At 46.8% G+C, this 21736-nt stretch overlaps 1 protein-coding gene across 1 annotated transcript in view; it reads right to left on the bottom strand.

Moving 5' to 3' along the window:
- The window catches only part of LOC126455575 (monocarboxylate transporter 13-like), a 108982-nt gene extending 105708 nt beyond the window's left edge, over positions 1-3274 (bottom strand). Inside the window, exon 1 of the mRNA XM_050091330.1 lies at positions 2993-3274. The gene's annotated coding sequence lies outside the window, so the exon portion shown is untranslated. The remainder of the gene's footprint in view (positions 1-2992) is intronic.
- Between the last annotated feature and the right edge of the window lie 18462 nt (positions 3275-21736).

Genomic DNA, 21736 nt, shown 5'->3' with positions numbered 1-21736 from the left:
AAAACTGCAACAACGAAAGGAGTATCCAGGTAGTGCACGTGAATAACTGGGAGAGCTTTGTGCAATATGTGTTGAACAATGTCGAATCGTAACTAAAAGCAACTACGAAAAAGTATTTCTTAGTAATAGTTTCGTGGTTTTACTTTCAAAGAATCCACCTAATTTTGTTGTTATGGATGAGACATGGGTCTATCACACGGCGACAAACTAAAAACCAGTAAAAGAAATTTGGTGCAAGCCGATGGTCCAGGACGACAAACTTTATTGTGGCCAGTGTTTTCCAGCATTTCAAAAGGGATTTTCCTTACAGAAAAAGAAAAAAAGTAACTGAGGAATACACTACAATTCCACTGCACCACAAAATCATCTTCCTTCATGACAAGGCACCTGTCCTAGATTGCGAAACATTGGAAAAACCGAGGAATTTTAAAACGAGTTGTTTGAACATCCATCGGCTTTGGTAAACGCTGATTTCCACATATTCCCATAGGTAACACAACTTATGACCGGTAGAAGTGGAGTCTAAAGAATTAATATTAATTATGAATACTTTGCGGACCTCTCAACGGAAACAGGTAAGTTAACTAAAGACCATTACCTTAAAAAATCAGAGTTAGCAGAAATATAACTGTATATTTAGGTAAAAAGTCATTTCTAGGTTGTCATCGCTGATATGAGATTCAGGGTTTCCGGGTATTCAAATTAGGCGGGATTGTCCCGAATTTGAATTTTAGACGTTTATCTGTTGATTCTGGCTTTAGAGATCAAATTCGTAAAAGAAAGTATTCAGAAGACTGGCAATCCTGGTCAGCTTGCCGTGAGGTCTTATAGACGATAAATTATGGGGACGCCGTTTCAGACATTTAACTTACACGACGGTAGTGGTTTTAAATCCTTGTCAATCTATCTTCAGTCAAATTTCACATGATTTTATAAGTAAGACTAACACGTAGTATTATCAATTCGTGCTGCTAATTTTCGCAAATGTTTCATCTTCAGAGCCTGTCAAACGAAGCAATGTTATAGCTGCAAGCATTTCTCTGTAACTAATTAGGTGTTACGGCACCACGTGGAAATCCAGCCAAAGCCGAGATGATAGGCATTTTCTTCCGGCAACACTTTCTGCTGGATGACTTTACATTTCATTCTGCACTACTAAGCAGAACAATGAAATGAATTTATCATTGGCCAAATGCTGTTGCGTCGTTTATAATCACCTCCATGTTGACGTGACACTAATCTTTTCCCTCTATAGGCGACATTAACGTCATATAGACATGCTACTTCATTGTAATGGAGTGCTATCACTCTGCAGGCTGTCTAGTGCCACATTGGGATAATATACAGCAAATGAACAAGACGACAATGTCAATCAGGTGATACGACGTTTGACCCATAGTAGAGAGCACGAACATTAACAGACATCGACAACCATTAACTGTTCGTGAAGTTTTGTGAAAGACAGTAATCTGTTTCAGTTGGTTCCGCGAAAGGTTACTGAATGCGAATCATGGCACACCAGCTAGAAGTTTGTTAGGCTGCTCTCCCAATACGTTGCTGCGCGCAAAATATTGACACATGGCGCAAAAACTTACTTCAATCCTTGTGGCTGTACACATTGAATCCATATGGCATTTAGTAAAGCGGAATTTGAGGTTTAGTACGGTAAACAAGGTCATTTCATTTCAACCGAAGGTGCAAAACTTGTTAGAATTAAATGTTCCGTCGTCGTTAGATACCGAACATAATCCCAAATGGCCAAGGATGGAGCGGAGGAAACCATTCCGATATTCATATGAAGATCTTTAAGAAAGCCAAGAAAAAGCTAAATCAGGATCGGAACAACCAGGTTTTAACTGCGCCCTTCCTGAGTACGGTCTCATCCTAGCTACTGTTCGTAGTTTCACTTTCAAGGCTGACATTTAGTGCACAAGATTAAATAGATAACATGTAGAATATGTACGACAACCAGTGATATCTGTTTTAGCTCTGACACTAACTGCAAAGGAGAACATTTAAATTAATGTTAAGTAGGAAAAATGACAAACTTATGGAATTAGATATACGCTTTATATTGTCGTTCCTGTTGCCTTCTACAAACTTCGGCGTTAGTCAGTTTTAACTTAGAAAAAGAAGTCATTTTACTTGAGACGAGACGAATTTAACGCGTTTGTCATCTTTGAGCCATTCTAGAGAAAACACTTAAAGAGTTATACTGTTGTTTCACCTGCTTGGTGCAGAATGAACTGTGAAGTCATCGTGCGGGAAGTGTTGCTGGAAGAAAGAACTAACCATCTCTGCCTAGGCTGGATTTCCGCCTGGTGCCGTAGCACCTAATTAGATACGGAGAAATGCTTGCAACTGTAGCACTATGTTCCGTTATACTGACGGGTTCTGAAAGTCACATTGTTAGAATGGTGCTACAGAATGCTCGCAGAATCTGTTATAATGCTCTTAGGGTGTGTGACAAAGTACATTCAACGTCTACGAAGGTTAGTAGCACAACTTGCCGACATTACGAAACGATCCGAACCACAAACTGACTCAGAGGTGGTTACCGAATTTTCTAAATTGCAGAGCCGATTCTTAGGAACCAGTGCAGCAGGCTCTCATCTGCCCGTGGTGACGAGGCAGCGAGCGTGAGCTGAGATACGGGGAAAATAACCACCGATTGCTCTACACATTATCCCTGAAAGAGGGAGGAACCATACCGTGCGAAGGTCATTAGACACGACGTACAAATTTCGGTATGAAGAATGGAGGAGGAGTCGTCAAGTGAACGTGAAGGATCTATCCTGCTCCTACTTTTCAAAATATGTAGGAAAACCAAGTAATTTCTGAACCACAGGAAGTGTCCTCCAGTGTGGTGGCTTGCGCAGTACGATTATAGTACAATCGTCGATAGGACGGCTACGATGCCTTAAGTATCAATAGAATTTTTTTCGGGACACTTCTGAACCAAATGTGTCCCTAAGATCACTCTGGTACTTACCCGACTTCCGGCATCGCGCCGAATCCGTTGCACTAGAGGTGAGAATGAAACGTCCGGCAATTGCTGAACTGTTCACTGCGGGACATGCCCCACTTCAACATAACAGAGCTGGCATCAGCGTCGGCGCTTGCCGGCCATCCGTCGTATCAGCGGCGCCGAAGCTTTGGGTGGACTCGGCCGCTGTAGAGCAACACGACTGGAGCGGCCACCTCCTGATAAAAAGACAGTTATATCACGGGAGCCGCCGCCTCTGCTCCTGTTGCGACAGCCGCGCCGCACCGACTGCACTGGGAGGCCGGCTGGACCCGCGCTTCCAGCCGGCCAGCGCCGCCGATTTCCGTCGCCCGCCGCTGAACGACAGTTTGAACTCTGACCCAGGGCCAATCTACGGCAAACTGCGGAACGGGCGTGCAGGAGGCCCCGTATTGCGCTGCGCCCCACGGTGATCCTGCTGCTGTCACATCTCTGGGAATTTTCCTGTCTTTTAGTAGTTCTCGTAACAACGCCCCAAAATGCTACTTTCGGCCATCTACTGTTCCCTGTATTTTAACATACGCCCATTATATAAAAGGGAGACAGCACAGATGGGACAAAACATTCTGGGTCGCCTGGCCACATCCTATTTACTTTAGATTTCTGTACATTGATCCACCACCTCCACATAATGGTCGCAACTGCAGAGAGAGAGAGAGAGAGAGAGAGAGAGGGGAAAGAAAGAGAGAGAGAGAGAGAGAGAGAGAGAGAGAGAGAGAGAGAGAGAGAGAGAGAGAGAGAGAGAGAGGGGGGAAAGAAAGAGAGAGAGAGAGAGAGAGAGAGAGAGAGGGGGGAAAGAAAGAGAGAGAGAGAGAGAGAGAGAGAGAGAGGGGGGAAAGAAAGAGAGAGAGAGAGAGAGAGAGAGAGAGAGAGGGGGGGGGAAAGAGAGAGAGAGAGAGAGAGGAGAGAGAGAGAGGGGAAAGAAAGAGAGAGAGAGAGAGAGAGAGAGAGAGAATGGGGAAAGAGAGAGAGAGAGAGAGAGAGAGAGAATGGGGAAAGAGAGAGAGAGAGAGAGAGAGAGAGAATGGGGAAAGAGAGAGAGAGAGAGAGAGAGAGAGAGAGGAGAGAGAGAGAGAGAGAGAGAGAGAGAGAGAGAGAACGGGGAAAGAGAGAGAGACAGAGAGAGAGAGAGAGAGAGAACGGGGAAAGAGAGACAGACAGAACGGGGAAAGAGAGACCGGGGAACGAGAGAACGGGGAAAGAAAGAAAGAGAGAACGGGGAAAAAAGGAAAGAAACAAAGGTGGGGGAAAAAGGAAAGAAACAAAGGAGGGGGGAAAAGAAACAAAGGAGGGGGGAAAAGAAACAAAGGAGGGGGGAAAAGAAACAAAGGAGGGGGAAAAGAAACAAAGGAGGGGGAAAAGAAACAAAGGAGGGGGAAAAGAAACAAAGGAGGGGGAAAAGAAACAAAGGAGGGGGAAAAGAAACAAAGGAGGGGGAAAAAGAAACAAAGGAGGGGGAAAAAGAAACAAAGGAGGGGGAAAAAGAAACGAAGGAGGGGGAAAAAGAAACGAAGGAGGGGGAAAAAGAAACGAAGGAGGGGGAAAAAGAAACGAAGGAGGGGGAAAAAGAAACGAAGGAGGGGGGAAAAAGAAACGAAGGAGGGGGGAAAAGAAACGAAGGAGGGGGGAAAAGAAACGAAGGAGGGGGGAAAAGAAACGAAGGAGGGGGGAAAAGAAACGAAGGAGGGGGGAAAAGAAACGAAGGAGGGGGGAAAAGAAACGAAGGAGGGGGGAAAAGAAACGAAGGAGGGGGGAAAAGAAACGAAGGAGGGGGGAAAAGAAACGAAGGAGGGGGGAAAAGAAACGAAGGAGGGGGGGAAAAGAAACGAAGGAGGGGGGGGAAAAGAAAACGAAGGAGGGGGGGAAAAGAAAACGAAGGAGGGGGGGGAAAAGAAACGAAGGAGGGGGGGGACAGACAAGAAACGAAGGAGGGGGGGGAACAGAATCGAAGGAGGGGGGGAACAGAAACGAAGGAGGGGGGGAACAGAACACGAAGGAGGGGGGGAACAGAAAACCGAAGGAGGGGGGGAACAGAAACGAAGGAGGGGGGGGAACAGAAACGAAGGAGGGGGGGAACAGAAACGAAGGAGGGGGGGAACAGAAACGAAGGAGGGGGGGAACAGAAACGAAGGAGGGGGGGAACAGAAACGAAGGAGGGGGGGGAACAGAACACGAAGGAGGGGGGGAACAGAAACGAAGGAGGGGGGGGGAACCGAAACGAAGGAGGGGGGGGAACAGAAACACGAAGGAGGGGGGGAACAGAAACGAAGGAGGGGGGGAACAGAAACGAAGGAGGGGGGGAACAGAAACGAAGGAGGGGGGGAACAGAAACAAAGGAGGGGGGAAAAGAAACAAAGGAGGGGGGAAAAGAAACAAAGGAGGGGGGAAAAGAAACAAAGGAGGGGGGAAAAGAAACAAAGGAGGGGAAGAAAGAAACAAAGGAGGGGAAGAAAGAAACAAAGGAGGGGAAGAAAGAAACAAAGGAGGGGAAGAAAGAAACAAAGGAGGGGAAGAAAGAAACAAAGGAGGGGAAGAAAGAAACAAAGGAGGGGAAGAAAGAAAGCAAGAAAGAAGTACAATAAGGGGGTGAAACAAAAAGTAAGAGAAAGAAACCAGAAAGAATGATTGAACGAAAGCAGAGGGGGAAAAAGGAGAAAGAAACAGAAAGAAAGAGCAATGAATGAATGACAGAAGAGGGAAAGAGAGAGAATGAAAGGAGCAGCTCATGGGCACTCAATGGCGAGGCGGAGCGGGAATGAGAAGAGGGGGAAAAAAAAAAAGAAATGAAGAGCGAAAAGAAAGAAATGAGAGGGACAGATTTAAGTTCAACATTCTGTCGACGGCGAGGTCATTAGCGATAGAACATGAGTTTGAGTGGGACAACGATAGGAAAGGGAACTGCCAAGTGTTCCTCTGAAAGGAACTCACCGCGCACTGGTGTTAATTGATGTGGGCAAACAATAGAAAAGTTGAATCTCCATGACTGGACAGGAATTCGAACAATTTTTTTCTGGAGTCGAGTCCAGTGTTTTGTCCATGTGCCACATCACTCACCAAAGGATCTTCGTCGTCAAGTTACGATATTTTAAATGCTTCATCATAACGATTACGATATTTTAAATGCTTCATCATAACGAGAAAAATAAATGAACAAAGGGAAACCGATTGCAAGTTGCATTCCATAAAAGTTTTAGTAAGCACAATGCATGCCGTGGCAGCAATCGAAACACTAGTATTTGTAAGTGTGTACCAACTACACTGAAGAGCCAAAGACACCTTTACATCTGCCTAATATCGTGTACTGCCCCCGCAAGCACGAAGAACTGCAGCAACACGACGCGGCATGGACTCTACTACAGTGTCTGAAGTAGTGCTGGAAGGAACTGACACCGTGAATCCTGCAGGGCTAACTATAAATCTGTAAGAGTACATTGAACAGCACATTGCAAAGCGTCCCAGATGTGCTCAATAATGTTCATGTCTGGGGAGTTTGGTGGCCAGCGGCAGTGCTTATACTCAGTGTTTCTGAAACCACTCTAGCAATTCTGGACGTGTGGTGTGTCACGCTCTCCTGCTGGAATCTGCCAAGTCCATCGGAATGCACAATGCATATGAATGGATGCAGGTGATCAGACAGGATGCTTGCTTACGTGTGACGTGTCAGTGTCGTATCTTGACGTATCAGGCGTCCCATTATCAGGCGTCCCATATCACTCCAACTGCACACTCCCCACACCGTTACAAAGCCTGCACAAGCTTGGACATTCCCCTGCTGACATGCAGGGTCCATGGATCCATGAGGCTGTCTCCATACCCGCACACGTCCATCCACTCGATGCAATTGGAAGCGATACTCGTCCGATAAGGCAACATGTTTCCAGTCATTAACAGTACAATGTCGGTGTTGACGGGAGCAGGCAAGGCGTAAAACGTTGTGTTGTGCAGTCATGAAGGGTACACGAGTGGGCTTTCAGCTCCGAAAGCCCATATCGATGATATTTCGTTGAATGGTTCGCACGTTCACACTTGTTGATGGCCCAGCATCGAAACCTGCAACAATTTGCGGAAGGGTAGCACTTCTGTCACACTAACAGCTTCTCTTCAGTCGTCATTGGTCCCATTCTTGCAGGATCTTTTTCCAGCCGCAGAGATGACAGATGTTTTGATGTTTTGATGTTTTACAAGATTCCTGATATTCACGATACACTCGTGAAATGGTCGTACGGGAAAGTCCCCACTACCTCGGAGATGTGTCCCTTCGTTCGTGTGCCGACTATAACATCACGTTCAAACTCACACAAATCTTGATAACCTGCCATTGTAGCAGCAGTAACCGATCTAATAACCGCGCCAGACACATAGGCATTGCCGACCGCAGCGCCGTATTCTGCCTGTTTACATCTCTCTTTATTTGAATACGCATGCCTGTACAAGTTTCTTAGGCGCTTCAGTGTAATATGTAGCGGTACCATGTCCAGAAAATTCGAATGCCGTCTGATTACTGAAGGTTATTAGCCTCAGTGATTCAGCTGTACTCAAGGACGACAGTTTCTGACGTCATGTAAGTGAACGACAATTATGACAGCTTCGCATTAGTTATGAACTATTTGAATGAATAAGATCTGACGTCTTGACTCCTACATACAAGAAGTCTGCAGCACAAGCGTCAACAAGTATCGCTACATTATACTGTACCTGACAGTTTGTACAAAGACAACAAGTACTATGATTATAGGAAGAAAACTAGGACTAGGATTCCCAGAGTAACTTACAAATTATTTTCCAACTACGAAATTTTCTTGCATTGCAGCGCAACGTTATTCAGGGAGAGGAAGATCAGGGTTAGCGTTCGACTACGACATGCCCATTTCAATCGGAATACGACCTCATGTTGGTTTCTTGACGAACAACTGAGCTTCTGGGTGGTGAATTAATAAGTTTGTATTTAGCTGGGCGGACACAAGATAGGTTGGCGAAGATTCGTTTCCTAAACCAGAGGGTGGGGTGGGGGGTGGGGGGGAGAGATCTGGAGGAGAATGGAAAGAGACACTGACCTCACCTGATCCTTGCTGGGTATACCCTAGTGCCGGATTAGCTACGTAGCAGGAGTTAGCAAATGCTATGGGCTCCACGCATTGGGGGCATGGGAGAGGGGGAGAGGGAGAGGTTAGGGGGCGGAGGGGAGGGGGAAGGGAGAGGTTAGGGGGCGGAGGGGAGGGGGAAGGGAGAGGGTAGGGGCGGAGGGGAGGGGGAAGGGAGAGGGTAGGGGCGGAGGGGAGGGGGAAGGGAGAGGGTAGGGGCAGAGGGGAGGGGGAAGGGAGAGGGTAGGGGCGGAGGGGAGGGGGAAGGGAGAGGGTAGGGGCGGAGGGGAGGGGGAAGGGAGAGGGTAGGGGCGGAGGGGAGGGGGAAGGGAGAGGGTAGGGGCGGAGGGGGAGGGGAGGGAGGGGGAGGGGAGGGAGGGGGAGGGGAGGGAGGGGGAGGGGAGGGAGGGGGAGGGGAGGGAGGGGGAGGGGAGGGAGGGGGAGGGGAGGGAGGGGGAGGGGAGGGAGGGGGAGGGGAGGGAGGGGGAGGAGGGGGAGGGGAGGGAGGGGGAGGAGGGGGAGGGGAGGGAGGGGGAGGGGAGGGAGGGGGAGGGGAGGGAGGGGGAGGGGAGGGAGGGGGAGGGGAGGGAGGGGGAGGGGAGGGAGGGGGAGGGGAGGGAGGGGGAGGGGAGGGAGGGGGAGGGGAGGGAGGGGGAGGGGAGGGAGGGGGAGGGGAGGGGAGGGAGGGGGAGGGGAGGGAGGGGGAGGGGAGGGAGGGGGAGGGGAGGGAGGGGGAGGGGAGGGAGGGGGAGGGGAGGGAGGGGGAGACGTGGCGGCTCGCACCTGAGCGCAAAAACTATTGTCAAGTTAGGTTTTTTTTCGACAGTCATTTCAAGTATTGCATGTATTTGTTGCAAGTAGACTAGTGAAAAAGGTGAATTACCTCACCATTTGGTTAAGTTCGTAAACATTCTGCCAACTGATTGATAATGTTTCTGGGTCACGATGAAGAATAGGGTGTTCAGAGTGTCTGAGCTAACCTCGATGACCAGCAATAGCTTCTTGTTGACATTTAATTCACGCAACATAACCCCTTGCATGCAACCAACGCCACACGTCACAACAATTAGAAATGTAAACAAGCGGTAGTGTTGACGTTGGCACCAGAGATTCAACAAGGGCAGTCGACCCAAGTCCCTAGAGGTACAGGCATCTAACAATCGGTGCTCAGAGGCCAGTCGTCAACTTCTTTTACAAAATGGAAGATCATTAAGGGCGTGACATCGATTTTATATAGTGATTCCAAAGTTGCTGACTGAAAAAGAGGGAACCACTGAAGCCTAAGGTAAGGTCCTTGTTTGTTCATATATACCCCGAAGTTTACAGAATAAAAAAGTATGTTGGTTCTCGGTATGTAACTATGTAGGAATCAGCTATTTGTGTTTGATATCATCATAAAACACTGTATTTCTTATTCGGACGATTTCGAATGCAGCAGACATTTATATAGCGCTAGAATTTGTTCACCCTTAGTACTGGTATATACTTGAGAGCTTTTAATACCACAATGGAACGTTATCGACCTGAAGTCATAATTTAAAGAGGAAAACAGAACACTGCCAGCTGCATTCAGCGTGTTATTAGGGCATACAACATGGTGGGAGAAGTTTAACTTCTCCTTGGGCAAAATGTTGAACACTATAGCCTGCATAATTCAAAGGATACACAGTCCTAATCAAAAAGGCTAGGAAGTTCTCATTATTATGTACGCAACTGATATGTTGACAAACATTTTTTAAACCATGAGTATTTAAAACTAAGAACTATTATTACTTTGTTCGAAATTCTACTTCGCAACACCACTGTCACTTCTACTTGAATCTGTTTCCGAATAATCGGATTGTAAATTTACGATGATAGGTCCAAGGCTTATATTCACTTCTCTGTCAAAATTATTCTTTCTGAAGCTTTTCAGCATGCCGCACAGACGGTGCCCATGCTACAGGTGGGATGTTGTCTATTGCCTCATGTACAAGCGATTCAGTGAATGTTATCTCGATTTTTTGGTCTCCCACATAGCCTTATCCTTTGTACAAATTAATTCCACAGGGCTACACTGACAGTGACACATGGGTAAACGCAAAACTGTGACACCACATTCACGTGAAAGGAAGTCAAGCTTGTAACTTCTGTCACGTGACTTGTATAAATTAACGAGCTGCAGGAGATGGGCACTAGTCTGGTTTATACTGCGTTTAAAATTTTTCTTTTTAAGCCAGGGAAAAATATCCTTTTTCTGGTGTTTATACTTTGTGTTTTCTCTGTAACAGTTGAATTATAACTGGCAATAACCAACTTCGAAGCAAGGTACGACAAGAATTGTGAATCACATCACGAAACTGACAACGTTCAATTCCGAATGGTAGACCCTGCTGTTTTTCTTACACGTAAATACAAGTTTCGATTTATGTGTCAAGAAGTCGTTTCTGAAAGTATTTGTATGGAGTGTAGCCACGTATGGAAGTGAAACGTGGACGATAAATAGTTTGGACAAGAAGAGAATAGAAGCTTTCGAAATGTGGTGCTACAGAAGAATGTTGAAGATTAGATGGGTAGATCACATAACTAATGAGGTATTGAATAGAACTGGGGACAAGAGGAGTATGTGGCACAACTTGACAAAAAGAAGGGACCGCTTAGTAGGACATGTTCTGAGGCATCAAGGGATCACAAATTTAGCATTGGAGGGCAGCGTGGAGGGTAAAAATCGTAGAGGGAGACCAAGAGATGAATACACTAAGCAGATTCAGAAGAATGTGGGTTGAAGTAAGTACTGGGAGATGAAGCAGCTTGCACAGGATAGGGTAGCATGGAGAGCTGCATCAAACCAGTCTCAGGCTGAAGACAACAACAACAACAATACAAGTTTACTCTCGGAAACAAAACCAGAAGAGGAGTCAGCATGGAGAATAATTATCCGAGAACCTATTCCTACGAAAACTTTAAAACCGCCAGTATCATCATTCATTTTCCAGCAAATCTTCCTGGAATGATTCTAATTGACCCATGCTTCATCAAGGCAACACACTGTTGAACTACCTCCTCTTGTATTATGAATCTTCATATGGGATGTAGTTCGTGGTGCACTTATGTCACTTCTTTGAACTAAGAACTCTTCTTAATGTATCAGGAAAGAACATCTTTTAAAACTCTTTACATTGACGAAGCACTTACCACTGAAGTTAATTTTCTCCTGCATAACTGTAACTCGTTTTTGTGATGTCAAGCATTCATTCACATGGAGCACTCTAAAAAATCGTTATTAAAACCATCCATTTATGTTACAGATTCCTTGCGATTTCGATGCTTTCCAGGCGACACGAAACCAACTTTTTCTGCAGTTCCTACAGCTCTGACACTTTCGTTTACGATTATCTTTACGGTTCTCTTGCCGAAACCACATGGTTAAAGGGGTCTTGTGTATTCAAATGCCGACAGTATGTGACCTGCTTTCAAACACACTTCTGAAAAAGTTATAAATGCGGTAAACAATCCCCCTCGCCGGCTTGTAAAGCACTTCACATTTATTGCCGTCACCTGGCTTTTTTTAATCGCACTTAAACATTTAGAGACACATTCACACCTATACTGCTACAAAAGAAATACAAAAAAACTGGAAGTTGAATGAATATTTCGGTTGTCGCGAAGTACGGCAACAGTGCAGCATGTAGGAGCGAGATTCTCGCTATCTAGCTGTAACTCGCTGCTAGCCGCTCGTAAAGGAAATGAATATTATTGGCTGCCAGTGGCTAGTGGAGAGGGGAGAGGGGAGAGGGATGCGTAGAAAGGCTGAAAAATTCCAATATGACGCGGACTTGAGTCTTAGTATAAAAATGTACAAAGCAAAGATGTCTCTGGCACCAGTTACAAACTAATAAAGGATGTCAACAGTCTCAAAACTATATTTCACAGGAAGTGGCGGAAAAAAAAATACGTGTTCAGGCGAGCAGTTAAGTGTGTGGAACATTGACTTAAGCGTCCACTGAATGAAACTACACGCACTACGGTCACCATTTAGTAAATTTTTAGCAAAGAGTGTTTATTAATGTGCTGTTTTCAATCATTCTAATTTCTATGACAACAGAAATAAGTCGGGCCTATCTCAGACAGTCCCTTCTCACAATCGACAGCCTTCGATGCGATCAAGGTTGGTTGGTTGTTTGAGGTTAAAGGGACCAAACAGCAAGGTCATCAGTCCCTTGTTTCAAATAGACTCCATTCTGCTAACGGGACATCTCAGTATAGTCAGAAAAATAAAACGGATAAAGGGGAAACGTAAAAGGGCAGTCACGTTGTCATTAGTAAAAACAAATGAGGGAAGTTGGCAAGAGAACGAACCCAACACTATGCTGAAACAGCATAGGCAAGACCACCTGTGACTTGAAAGGTACAACTGCTATAATGCAGAAAGTACGTATGGGAATAGAAAAACTAACCAAGCCTTAAAAAGAAGGGGTAAAAACAGAGTAAAACGGAAAGAAAAGAGGATTCCGGTCAGGGAGGTGAATCGGGAATCTCTGAACACTGCCTACAGTGGGAGACACCCAAACACTCACCGCCCTGCCCCAACACCAGAGGGAGATTAAAAACTTTAAAACTGAGAATAAAAACCACTCTCCCGGAGGAAACCTAGAACCAGAGAGACCATCCGGGAATCGTCAGCCAACATCAAAGGTAAAGTGTGGGGGAGTCTGTACTTAGCACGCAGAGCCAAAAGAAGGGGGCATTCAACCAAAATGTGGGCCACTGACTGGAAGGCTCCACAACCACATAGCGGGGGTGGCTCATCACGCAAAAGGAAACCATGGGTCAGCCTGGTATGGCCAATGCGGAGACCACACAGTGTGGTCGAGTCCTTGCGGGAGAGGCTAAAGGAAGAACGCCATGGGCCTGTATTCACCTTAATGGCACGAAGTTTATTAGACAGTGGAGTAGCCTCCCAAGAATTGGCCCATGACTGTGCAAAGTGGGATTTGATGTGAAGCCGTAAATCCGCTGCAGGAGGGGTTACAGAAAACGGGGGGTAAGTAACTGCTCCCCCAGCCAAACGATCAGCGAGCTCATTACCCGGGATACCCACATGGCCCGGGACCCATAGGAAGTCAATGGAACAAGCAGCACGGTGAAGATCAGCGAGATGGTCATGGATGGCAGAGACCAAGGGATGGCGCGAAAAACACCGGTCAATAGCAAGAAGGCCACTCATCGAGTCCGTACATAACAAAACGCGGTTGTGTTGGGATTGTTTAATAAAGGTAAGGGCCCGGGAAATTGCCATCAATTCCGCAGTAAACACCCCACATGAGGGTGGCAGTAGATGATTTTCCGTTCCAACAAAGGACGTGAAGGCATACCCAACATGATCAGCAGATTTAGAGCCATCAGTGTAAAAAACAACAGCATCCCGAAACTCCCATAAAATTTGGCGGAAAAAGGAACAGAACACCACCGGGGGGATGGAATCTTTCGGACCGCGGCGGAGATCCATCCGAATTCGAGGCCGAGGAACTAATCAAGGAGGGGTGGAGGGGAGGGAGCGAGGAAGACAGGACAAAGAAGGAAGCCGAAAATCACGGGTAAGAGACGCAAGGCGCAGCCCAACCGGTAAACCCGCCCGAGGGCGGGAGTCAGGCGGGCGACGTCCATGGTCTGGGAATAGGATAGAATAGGAAGGATGAGCGGGAGAAGAACGGATAGTAAGGGCATAAGACACCAGAAGCTGGGACCGCCGAACAGAAAGGGGGGGGGATCCCAGCTTCAACCAGGAGACTATCAACAGGGCTAGTAGGGAAGGCACCGGTGGCCAAACGGATACCACGATGGTGGACTGGATCCAGCACGTGCAGCGTGGAAGGAGCAGCTGAACCATAAACTCGACAACCATAGTCCAAACGTGACAGAACTAGAGCACGATAAAGACGGAGGAGGAGGGAACGGTCCGCACCCCAGGAGGAGTGGGCAAGGAAGCGAAGGACATTGAGTTTACAGAAACATCCTACCTTCAGGAGTCTGATATGGGGCAGCCAAGTGAGCTTGTTGTCGAAAAGAAGACCTAGGAAACGAAACTGTGGAACCACAGGCAATCTTTGTGCAGCGAGATAGAGCTCTGGATCAGGGTGGACCGTAGTACGGCGACAGAAGTGGACCACCCGCGATTTTAAAGGAGAGAATTGAAACCCGTGGGAGAGGGTCCATGCAGAGGCACGCCGTATAGCCACCTGGAGCTGCCGTTCAGCAGATGCCATCGAGGAGGAACTAACCCAAATGCAGAAATCATCCACATACAGGGCAGGGGCGACCAAGGGACCGACAGAGGCCACAAGTCCATCGATAGCAATGAGGAAAAGAAGGACACTCAAGACCGAACCCTGTGGGATGCCCGTCTCCTGGGTCCGTGGAGAACTAAAAGCAGTACCAACTCTAACTCTGAATGACCGATGGATCAGGAACTGGCGGATAAAAATCGGGAGTGGGCCCCGAAGACCCCACTGATGAAGGGTTAGTAAGATGTGATGGCGCCAGGCCGTGTCATAGGCCTTGCGAAGGTCAAAAAACACTGCAACCAAATGGCGGCGCTGGGAAAAAGCCTGCCGAACTGCGGATTCCAAGCGAAGCAAATGATCGATTGGAGATCGTCCCTCTCGAAAGCCACACTGGTAAGGGGACAATAGATCCCGAGATTCGAGGACCCAAGTGAGCCGACGGGCTACCAGCCGTTCAAGTAACTTACAACCAACATTGGTCAAACTAATTGGCCGATAGCTGTTAACAGATAGGGGGTTCTGACCAGGCTTAAGGACAGGAACCACAATGCTATCCCTCCACTGAGAAGGGAAGTCACCCTGGAGCCAGATACGGTTAAACACCCGAAGAAGATGGTGCCGTTGTGGAGCACTGAGATGTTGAAGCAGCTGGTTATGAATGGAATCTGGGCCAGGAGCTGTATCATGAGAAGCAGATAGAGCAGAAAGAAATTCCCATTCAGTGAAAGGTTCGTTGTAAGATTCTGACTCAGAAGTGGTGAAACATAAGGTGACAGCTTCAGCCTGCTGTTTTTGATGAAGGAAAGCAGCTGGATAGGAGGCCGACGCTGATGCCACTGCAAAATGGGTTGCAAGATGTTCTGCGAGAAGTAATGGGTCCGTACAAATGCCATCTGGGAGGTGAAGGCCTGGGAGGGTGGACTGCCGATGGCAACCTTGGAGAGAGCGAAGTGTAGCCCATACCCGTGACAGAGGGACAGTGGAACCAAGGGAAGAAACGAATCGTTCCCAACATATCCGCTTGCTCTGTTTGATTAAATAACGGGCTTTAGCGCGAAGGCGCTTAAAGGTAGAAAGGCTGGCTACAGATGGGTGCCTCTTAAAGTGTTGCAAAGCTCGACGGCGATCACGGATGGCAATGGCAATGGCCGTACTCCACCACGGGACTTGCCGACGACGAAATTGTCCAGATGAGCGCGGGACAGCAAGGTTAGCAGCGCGAACAATCGCGTCAGACACGTCACGTAGGACGTCATCAATACAACCCGACAAAGAGGGAGAAAACTCGACCTGTGCAGTATATAGAGGCCAATCGGCGCGGTGGAAAGACCAACGAGGTAACCTCTCCATCGGGGAGCGGGAAGGGAGCGTGATAATCAACGGGAAATGGTCACTATCACAAAGGTCGTCGTGTGGCGACCAGTGTAATGAAGGGAGGAGAGAGGGAGAAGAAAGAGAAAGATCAATGGCAGAAAAGATACCATGACCAGCACTGAATTGAGTAGGGGAGCCATCATTAAGAAGGCACAGGTCGTGGTCTGCAATAAATTGGTCGATAAGAAGACCTCGTCTAGATGGAAAGGCACTGCCCCACAAAGGATGATGAGCATTAAAATCCCCAAGGAGGAGGAAGGGAGGAGGAAGTTGCTGAAGAAGGGTGGTTAAGGCAGCAGGTGTAAGAGTCCTGTCAGGAGGGAGATAAAGATTGCATACTGTGACTGCAGAGTCTAAGTGGACCCTAACAGCAACTGCTTCCAATGTAGTTTGGAGAGGAATCCACGTGCTAGCAATGTCTGTACGGACCAACGTACAAACGCCACCAGAAGCCCGCAAGGGTCCGACCCGATTTCGACAGAAAACACGGAACCCACGGAGGGTCGGTGAGTGAGCATCAGTAAAATGAGATTCCTGGAGAACCACACAAGCTGCTGAGTAGGACGAAAGAAGGGATTTCAATTCCGGAAGGTGACGATAGTAGCCATTACAATTCCATTGGAGAACCACAGAACGATGGTTTAAATGAGGGCTGAACACGCTAAATCCAGTCATACCGCCGGGTCCCCACCTGTCACCGACAAGGAGGGGGCGACATCCATAAACGACAGGTCAGAATCCGGTTGTGAAGCCGGGGAAGGGACCTCCGGTGACACCAGAGGCTCTTTGTCCCGGGACTTATGTTTCTTCTTCTTTTCAGGCTGAGATCGAGGAGGGCTGTGTGGCATAATGGAGCCAGCTGCAGCAAGATCAGGAACAGAAAGAGACCGGGCGACCTGGGGGCCGATAGACCGCGGCTCTCGCGGTCGCCGCGCTGCAGCAGACCTTTGACCTGGAAGGTGCCGGGAAGGGGCATCCCAGGAGAGGCGCCCTTGACCGGCAGACGCCGAAGGAGTGGGACACTTCTCCGGCCGGGGAGGGGGAGCGGCGCCCAGAGGAGAAGGTGTGGGAGCTGCAGGGGAGGGGGGAAGGAGAGGGGTCCGGGACGGGGGTAAGGAAGGGGGAGGAAGGGATGAAGATGTAACCAAGGCGTAACTAGATGTCATGGACACAGGGTGCAATCGTGCATATTTCTTACGGGCCTCTGTGTAGCTTAAACGATCAAGAGACTTATACTCCTGTATCTTTTTTTCTCTCTTATAGACTGGGCAATCTGCTGAACGTGGAGAATGACTACCATGACAATTTACACATACAGGAGGGGGAACACAGGGACTCCCCTCATGGAGTGGACGTCCACAGTCACCACAGAGAGGGTCCTGGGTACAGCGAGAAGACATGTGGCCAAAACGCAAGCACTTAAAACACCGCATAGGAGGTGGGATGTACGGCTTCACATCACAGCGATAGACCATAATCTTAACTTTCTCAGGAAGGGTATCCCCTTCAAAGGCCAGGATAAAGGCGCCAGTATCAATACGATTATCTTTAGGACCCTTCTGAACACGCCGAACAAAGTGAACACCCCGCCGTCCGAGATTGTCCCGAAGTTCCTCATCAGTTTGAAGGATGAGGTCTCTGTGAAAAATCACACCTTGTACCATATTTAGAGACTGGTGAGGGGTAATGGACACGGGAATTATGCCAAGATAGGTACAGGCACGAAGGGCCGCAGATTGGGCAGCCGAAGCAGTTTTTATCAGTAATGAACCCGACCGCATCTTGCTCAGGGAGTCCACTTCGCCGAACTTGTCTTCAATGTGTTCCACAAAGAATAAAGGTTTGACACTGGTGAAAGTATCTCCATCAGTCCTGGTGCAAACTAGATAACGGGGGAAAGGTTTTGCCCCTAGACGACGGGCCTGACCCTCCTCCCAGGGGGTAGCCACGGAAGGGAAGGCCGAAGGGGCAAGAGAAGCAGCACTTGAGGAATCAGTACCACGCAGAGAGACGGCCGCAGAAGAGCGGCCAGAGGTTTGGACCCTTATGCGTTTCATCTGCATAGCGTCCGCCCTGATACCACCCACTCCGATCAGGGGCTCTCCTCACGGGGGCCACCCAGCCACAGCAAGGGCCGTCTGGCACGGCGGCCATTGCCGGGAGTTCCGATGCTCCAGGATGACGAGCAACCACTCCAAGGCATGCATGAGGAGGTCACAGCTCAGGTATCAGAAGTGTGATCCCTGTGTGTTCAGGGGGCTCAACCAAAAGGGTACATAGCGACCCCACCACACGGGCTGGCTACCGTGCTGGCTATGCACCCTAGCATCAGACAACGACGTAGAAGAAAAGGTGGAATATACTAGGAGGGCACACGTCGGAGACACTAGGTAAGGTGCTCTTCCCCAAATGGCTCACACTACGGAAGAGAAATTTTGGAATGGAGGTCAAACCCCAGAGGGGGACCAAGGAATGCCAAAAGGAGGAGATGATTACGCAACAAAGCCAGAGTGTAAAACCAACAGAACCAGGAGGATAGCGGGGGCCAACATAAGCAAGGACACCAATAGAGGGAGAGGAGAGGGCGAGGGGAAAGGGGTATGGAGGGGAAAGGAGGGGAAGGGAAAGGAAATGCAGCCCGGGAGAGAAAGAAGGCTGCAATGGCTCGGGGCCCCGTGCTCGCCACGCACGTATCCACGAAAGAGTTGTGGACCCCCTGGGGGGTCGATGTGATCAATGCTAAGACAAATCTGGAGAAACACTTAACAACTCTAAACCAGTACGCAGTCTTCTTCCACCTGGTTTTATAGTCATTCTGGAAACGGCAGACTCTTTAGTTTTATGTTCTTCATTCACTGACAAGCTTTTGTGACTTGAAAATTATTACGGAATGAAAACTAATCTCTTCTTTTCGCAACATTCATCAGTGTTCCTTGTCTGTAAATGACTTGCCTGCTAAAATATGATCCCCATAAAACGAACTTTTCTTATCTCGAGCCCCTAGTATGCATGTCGCTTCTTTTAAAAGTAGAAATGGAGGTGACAGCAAGTGTCGATCTGCAGATAGAGTTGGCATGTTGTGTAGCTTTATATAGCATTACTGACGCACAGACTGCAAGAGTGTGTCGTCTTTCGTTTCTTTTTCCATAGGACGACGACCACACGTGATTTCTAAAATAAAAATACGCTTATACATATTCTATCGAAAACTCACATTGGCATAGTAGCTAGGTTGTCACTGAAAAATTCTTCACACAGTAAATAAAACTGTTTCGTAACGATACTAGTTGTTTTGTTGTAGTAATATGGGTTAACTTCCGCACCGCGTAACAGTTTATTTTAAAAAGTTGGGCCCATCTGTATTGTGACTACAACGTCCAATTGCTCAACACGTTAACGCAGCGTACCGTCACTTTATTATAGCAAACGATTATTAAATTTATGTAGATCGATTATGTTTTCCTTTGAAAACATTTGCACACGTGTACATCGCTTTTACCATGTTTGCTGTTAATTTACAGATCTTTTCTGTTATAATAATTTTAAAAAAATCACCTGAACGGCCCTGAAAGATTCTCTTCTTTTTAGTCTTCCAGAAAGTAACAGACCGTTTCGTATACTCCTCCGTTATCATCTCGAGCTATTACCGAGTGTTTTAAATCTATAGCACAGTCTTCATTATCACTTACTTCGTTTTAGCGTCCATTGGCCTTACCACCATTGGAGGCTGTACAGAAGCATCTAACGTCAGTCCATTATTTGCATCTTAATTTGGAAACTTGTCTATGATATCTGCAACGAAACAAACGCATAAGAGCGCAAAGAAAAGGCCATACACTTCCATTTGCATGTGAAATAGCCCGGAAAATAATGATTATATTCGGTCGTGTCTTCATTAGCTCTCGCTATTTTACATTCAACCATTTGAATTTGACTGTCTTTCCATTTAATCCAGGAACTGCCGCACTGTATCTCGTGGGTAGCCGGTAAGTCGAGGTTACGTGCGTACTTCAGGCTTAGGATTAAAATGGCTGCAGTGTGGCAGAGCGAGTAACGAACAACCAGTGTGCACGAATATAATCACGTCTTAACTGCATACGTTCACTATATGGCCCACATTCTCGAGCTAGGCTGTTTGTGGCAGCTGACATTTTACCAGCGCGCTTTCCTTATTAAATAAAATACATAATATAAAACATGAAGCCAAGTGGATGATGATTTGTTGAGAGCGCTAATTACGAATAACAAAGATGTGTCCGAGTTATGGGTAGATAACAGCTGAGAGCTCACTCTTAACTAGTCTTCTTCTTCCTGCATAACTTTTATCGGCAGAGATTCAACAGCTCTCGATAGGCGGGAAGCTGTAGAAGTCTAAACTCTTGGAGAGTGATTGTCGGTTTCGCCCGCTCTCGTGTGTTTACACGGCACGTATCATTCGCAAAAGCTCTGTGGATGATTATATATATCTCCTAGCCTTTGCGCAGTCAACTGGAACTAGCTTCAATAGAAAATGGACGTACACGATTTAGAATAATTAAGTGTCCAATCCAATTAAATAGTTGTGTTCCATTTTATTTTGTAATTTATTTTCCCTTCTACACAGATTGAGCTAACCAACATGAGCAGCAAACAGAGATACTGGACGCCACTACGCTTCTGTAACTGCAAAGCGTAGAGCAAGAGATGAAAAGGAGAGAAAGACATGCTGTTATATATAAAACACGTAAACTAAATTTCTTGATGTTCAGAATGATTTCGTCGAATATACAGAAAATGAAATACAAACAAAAGCTGTAGTTGATTGTAAGGACGATATTTATACTGCAGAAGATTCATCAGAATATGCAACTTTTCATATGATGTTACGTTTTCCACAAGTGATACAGCAATTGAACAGACGGCAAGTCATCCCAGTTCAGCCACATCGTCTCCAAGCCAACTGAACTGAAAAGCTTAGGCAGTCCTATCGGCCCAGAGACCTCGTCTCCAAGACAAAGCAAAGTCGAAAAAATGTTACAGGCTTCTGATGTTACTGCTTCTTGTACAAGTGGAATACAAAGTGAAAGTAAAATGTATTCTAACGATACAGGTGAGTGGCCAAACAACTTTGACAGAGATTATTCGATTGTGGAGGGAAGTAGCGAAGTTCAGCATATGAACAGTAATTTTCTGTCTTCAGTGAAAATATATAAGAAGGAAAATAAGCCAAGACTCTGTAGAAAGTCGTTTTTCACATATAAACAAAATAACGAATAAAACTTACATGAGAGATTGGTCGTGCTATTCAGAAAGCAAAGGGCGACTGTTCTGTTTTGTTTGAAAACTGGCAGATTCTGATGGCTCGCCACGACTTACGAAAGACGGATTATATGACTGGCAGAATGCGAATATTTTTCTGAAGAGACATAAAGAAAGCAGTTCGCATAGAAAAGCGATAATTTCCCTGTTCTAAAAAACAAGAATGCTTGTGTGGATTCTCAACTTTTAAGCCAAACTGAGGGCGAACAAAACTAGTGACGAACACTCATAAAACAAATTGTTGCATTTACAAGTTTTATAGCTGAGCGATGGCTAGCATTTCGAGGTACGAGTAGTGATGAAATTGTTGGTTCCCCACAATGGAAATTATTTAAGGTTATTAACAATTATTAGCCAAATTTGATGTGTTTCTGGGCCAACATATACGTATTCGTGCAAATAGAGGAAAGGGACATACGTCACATTCGTCGAAAACAACGTGCGAGGAATTTATCCATCCAATTGCGCCAGCCATACTGGATCATATTATTTGCACAATTAAGAGATTCAAATGCTATTCAGTCACATTGGATCCTACTCCTGATATATCTCACGTAGATCAACTGACATAGTGCGCTATGTCCTACCATCCGGACCTGTGGAACGATTTATGAAGTTTTTGGACATGGAAGGTCATACTGCTGAACATCTCTGCCAAAGCTTATCTTTTTTAACAGAGAATGGCATTAATATCG

This window comes from Schistocerca serialis, chromosome 2 (assembly GCF_023864345.2).
Source record: "Schistocerca serialis cubense isolate TAMUIC-IGC-003099 chromosome 2, iqSchSeri2.2, whole genome shotgun sequence".
Lineage (NCBI taxonomy): Eukaryota > Metazoa > Arthropoda > Insecta > Orthoptera > Acrididae > Schistocerca > Schistocerca serialis.
Note: the sequence above shows the minus strand (reverse complement) of the source record. Positions and strands in the feature narration are given on the sequence as shown.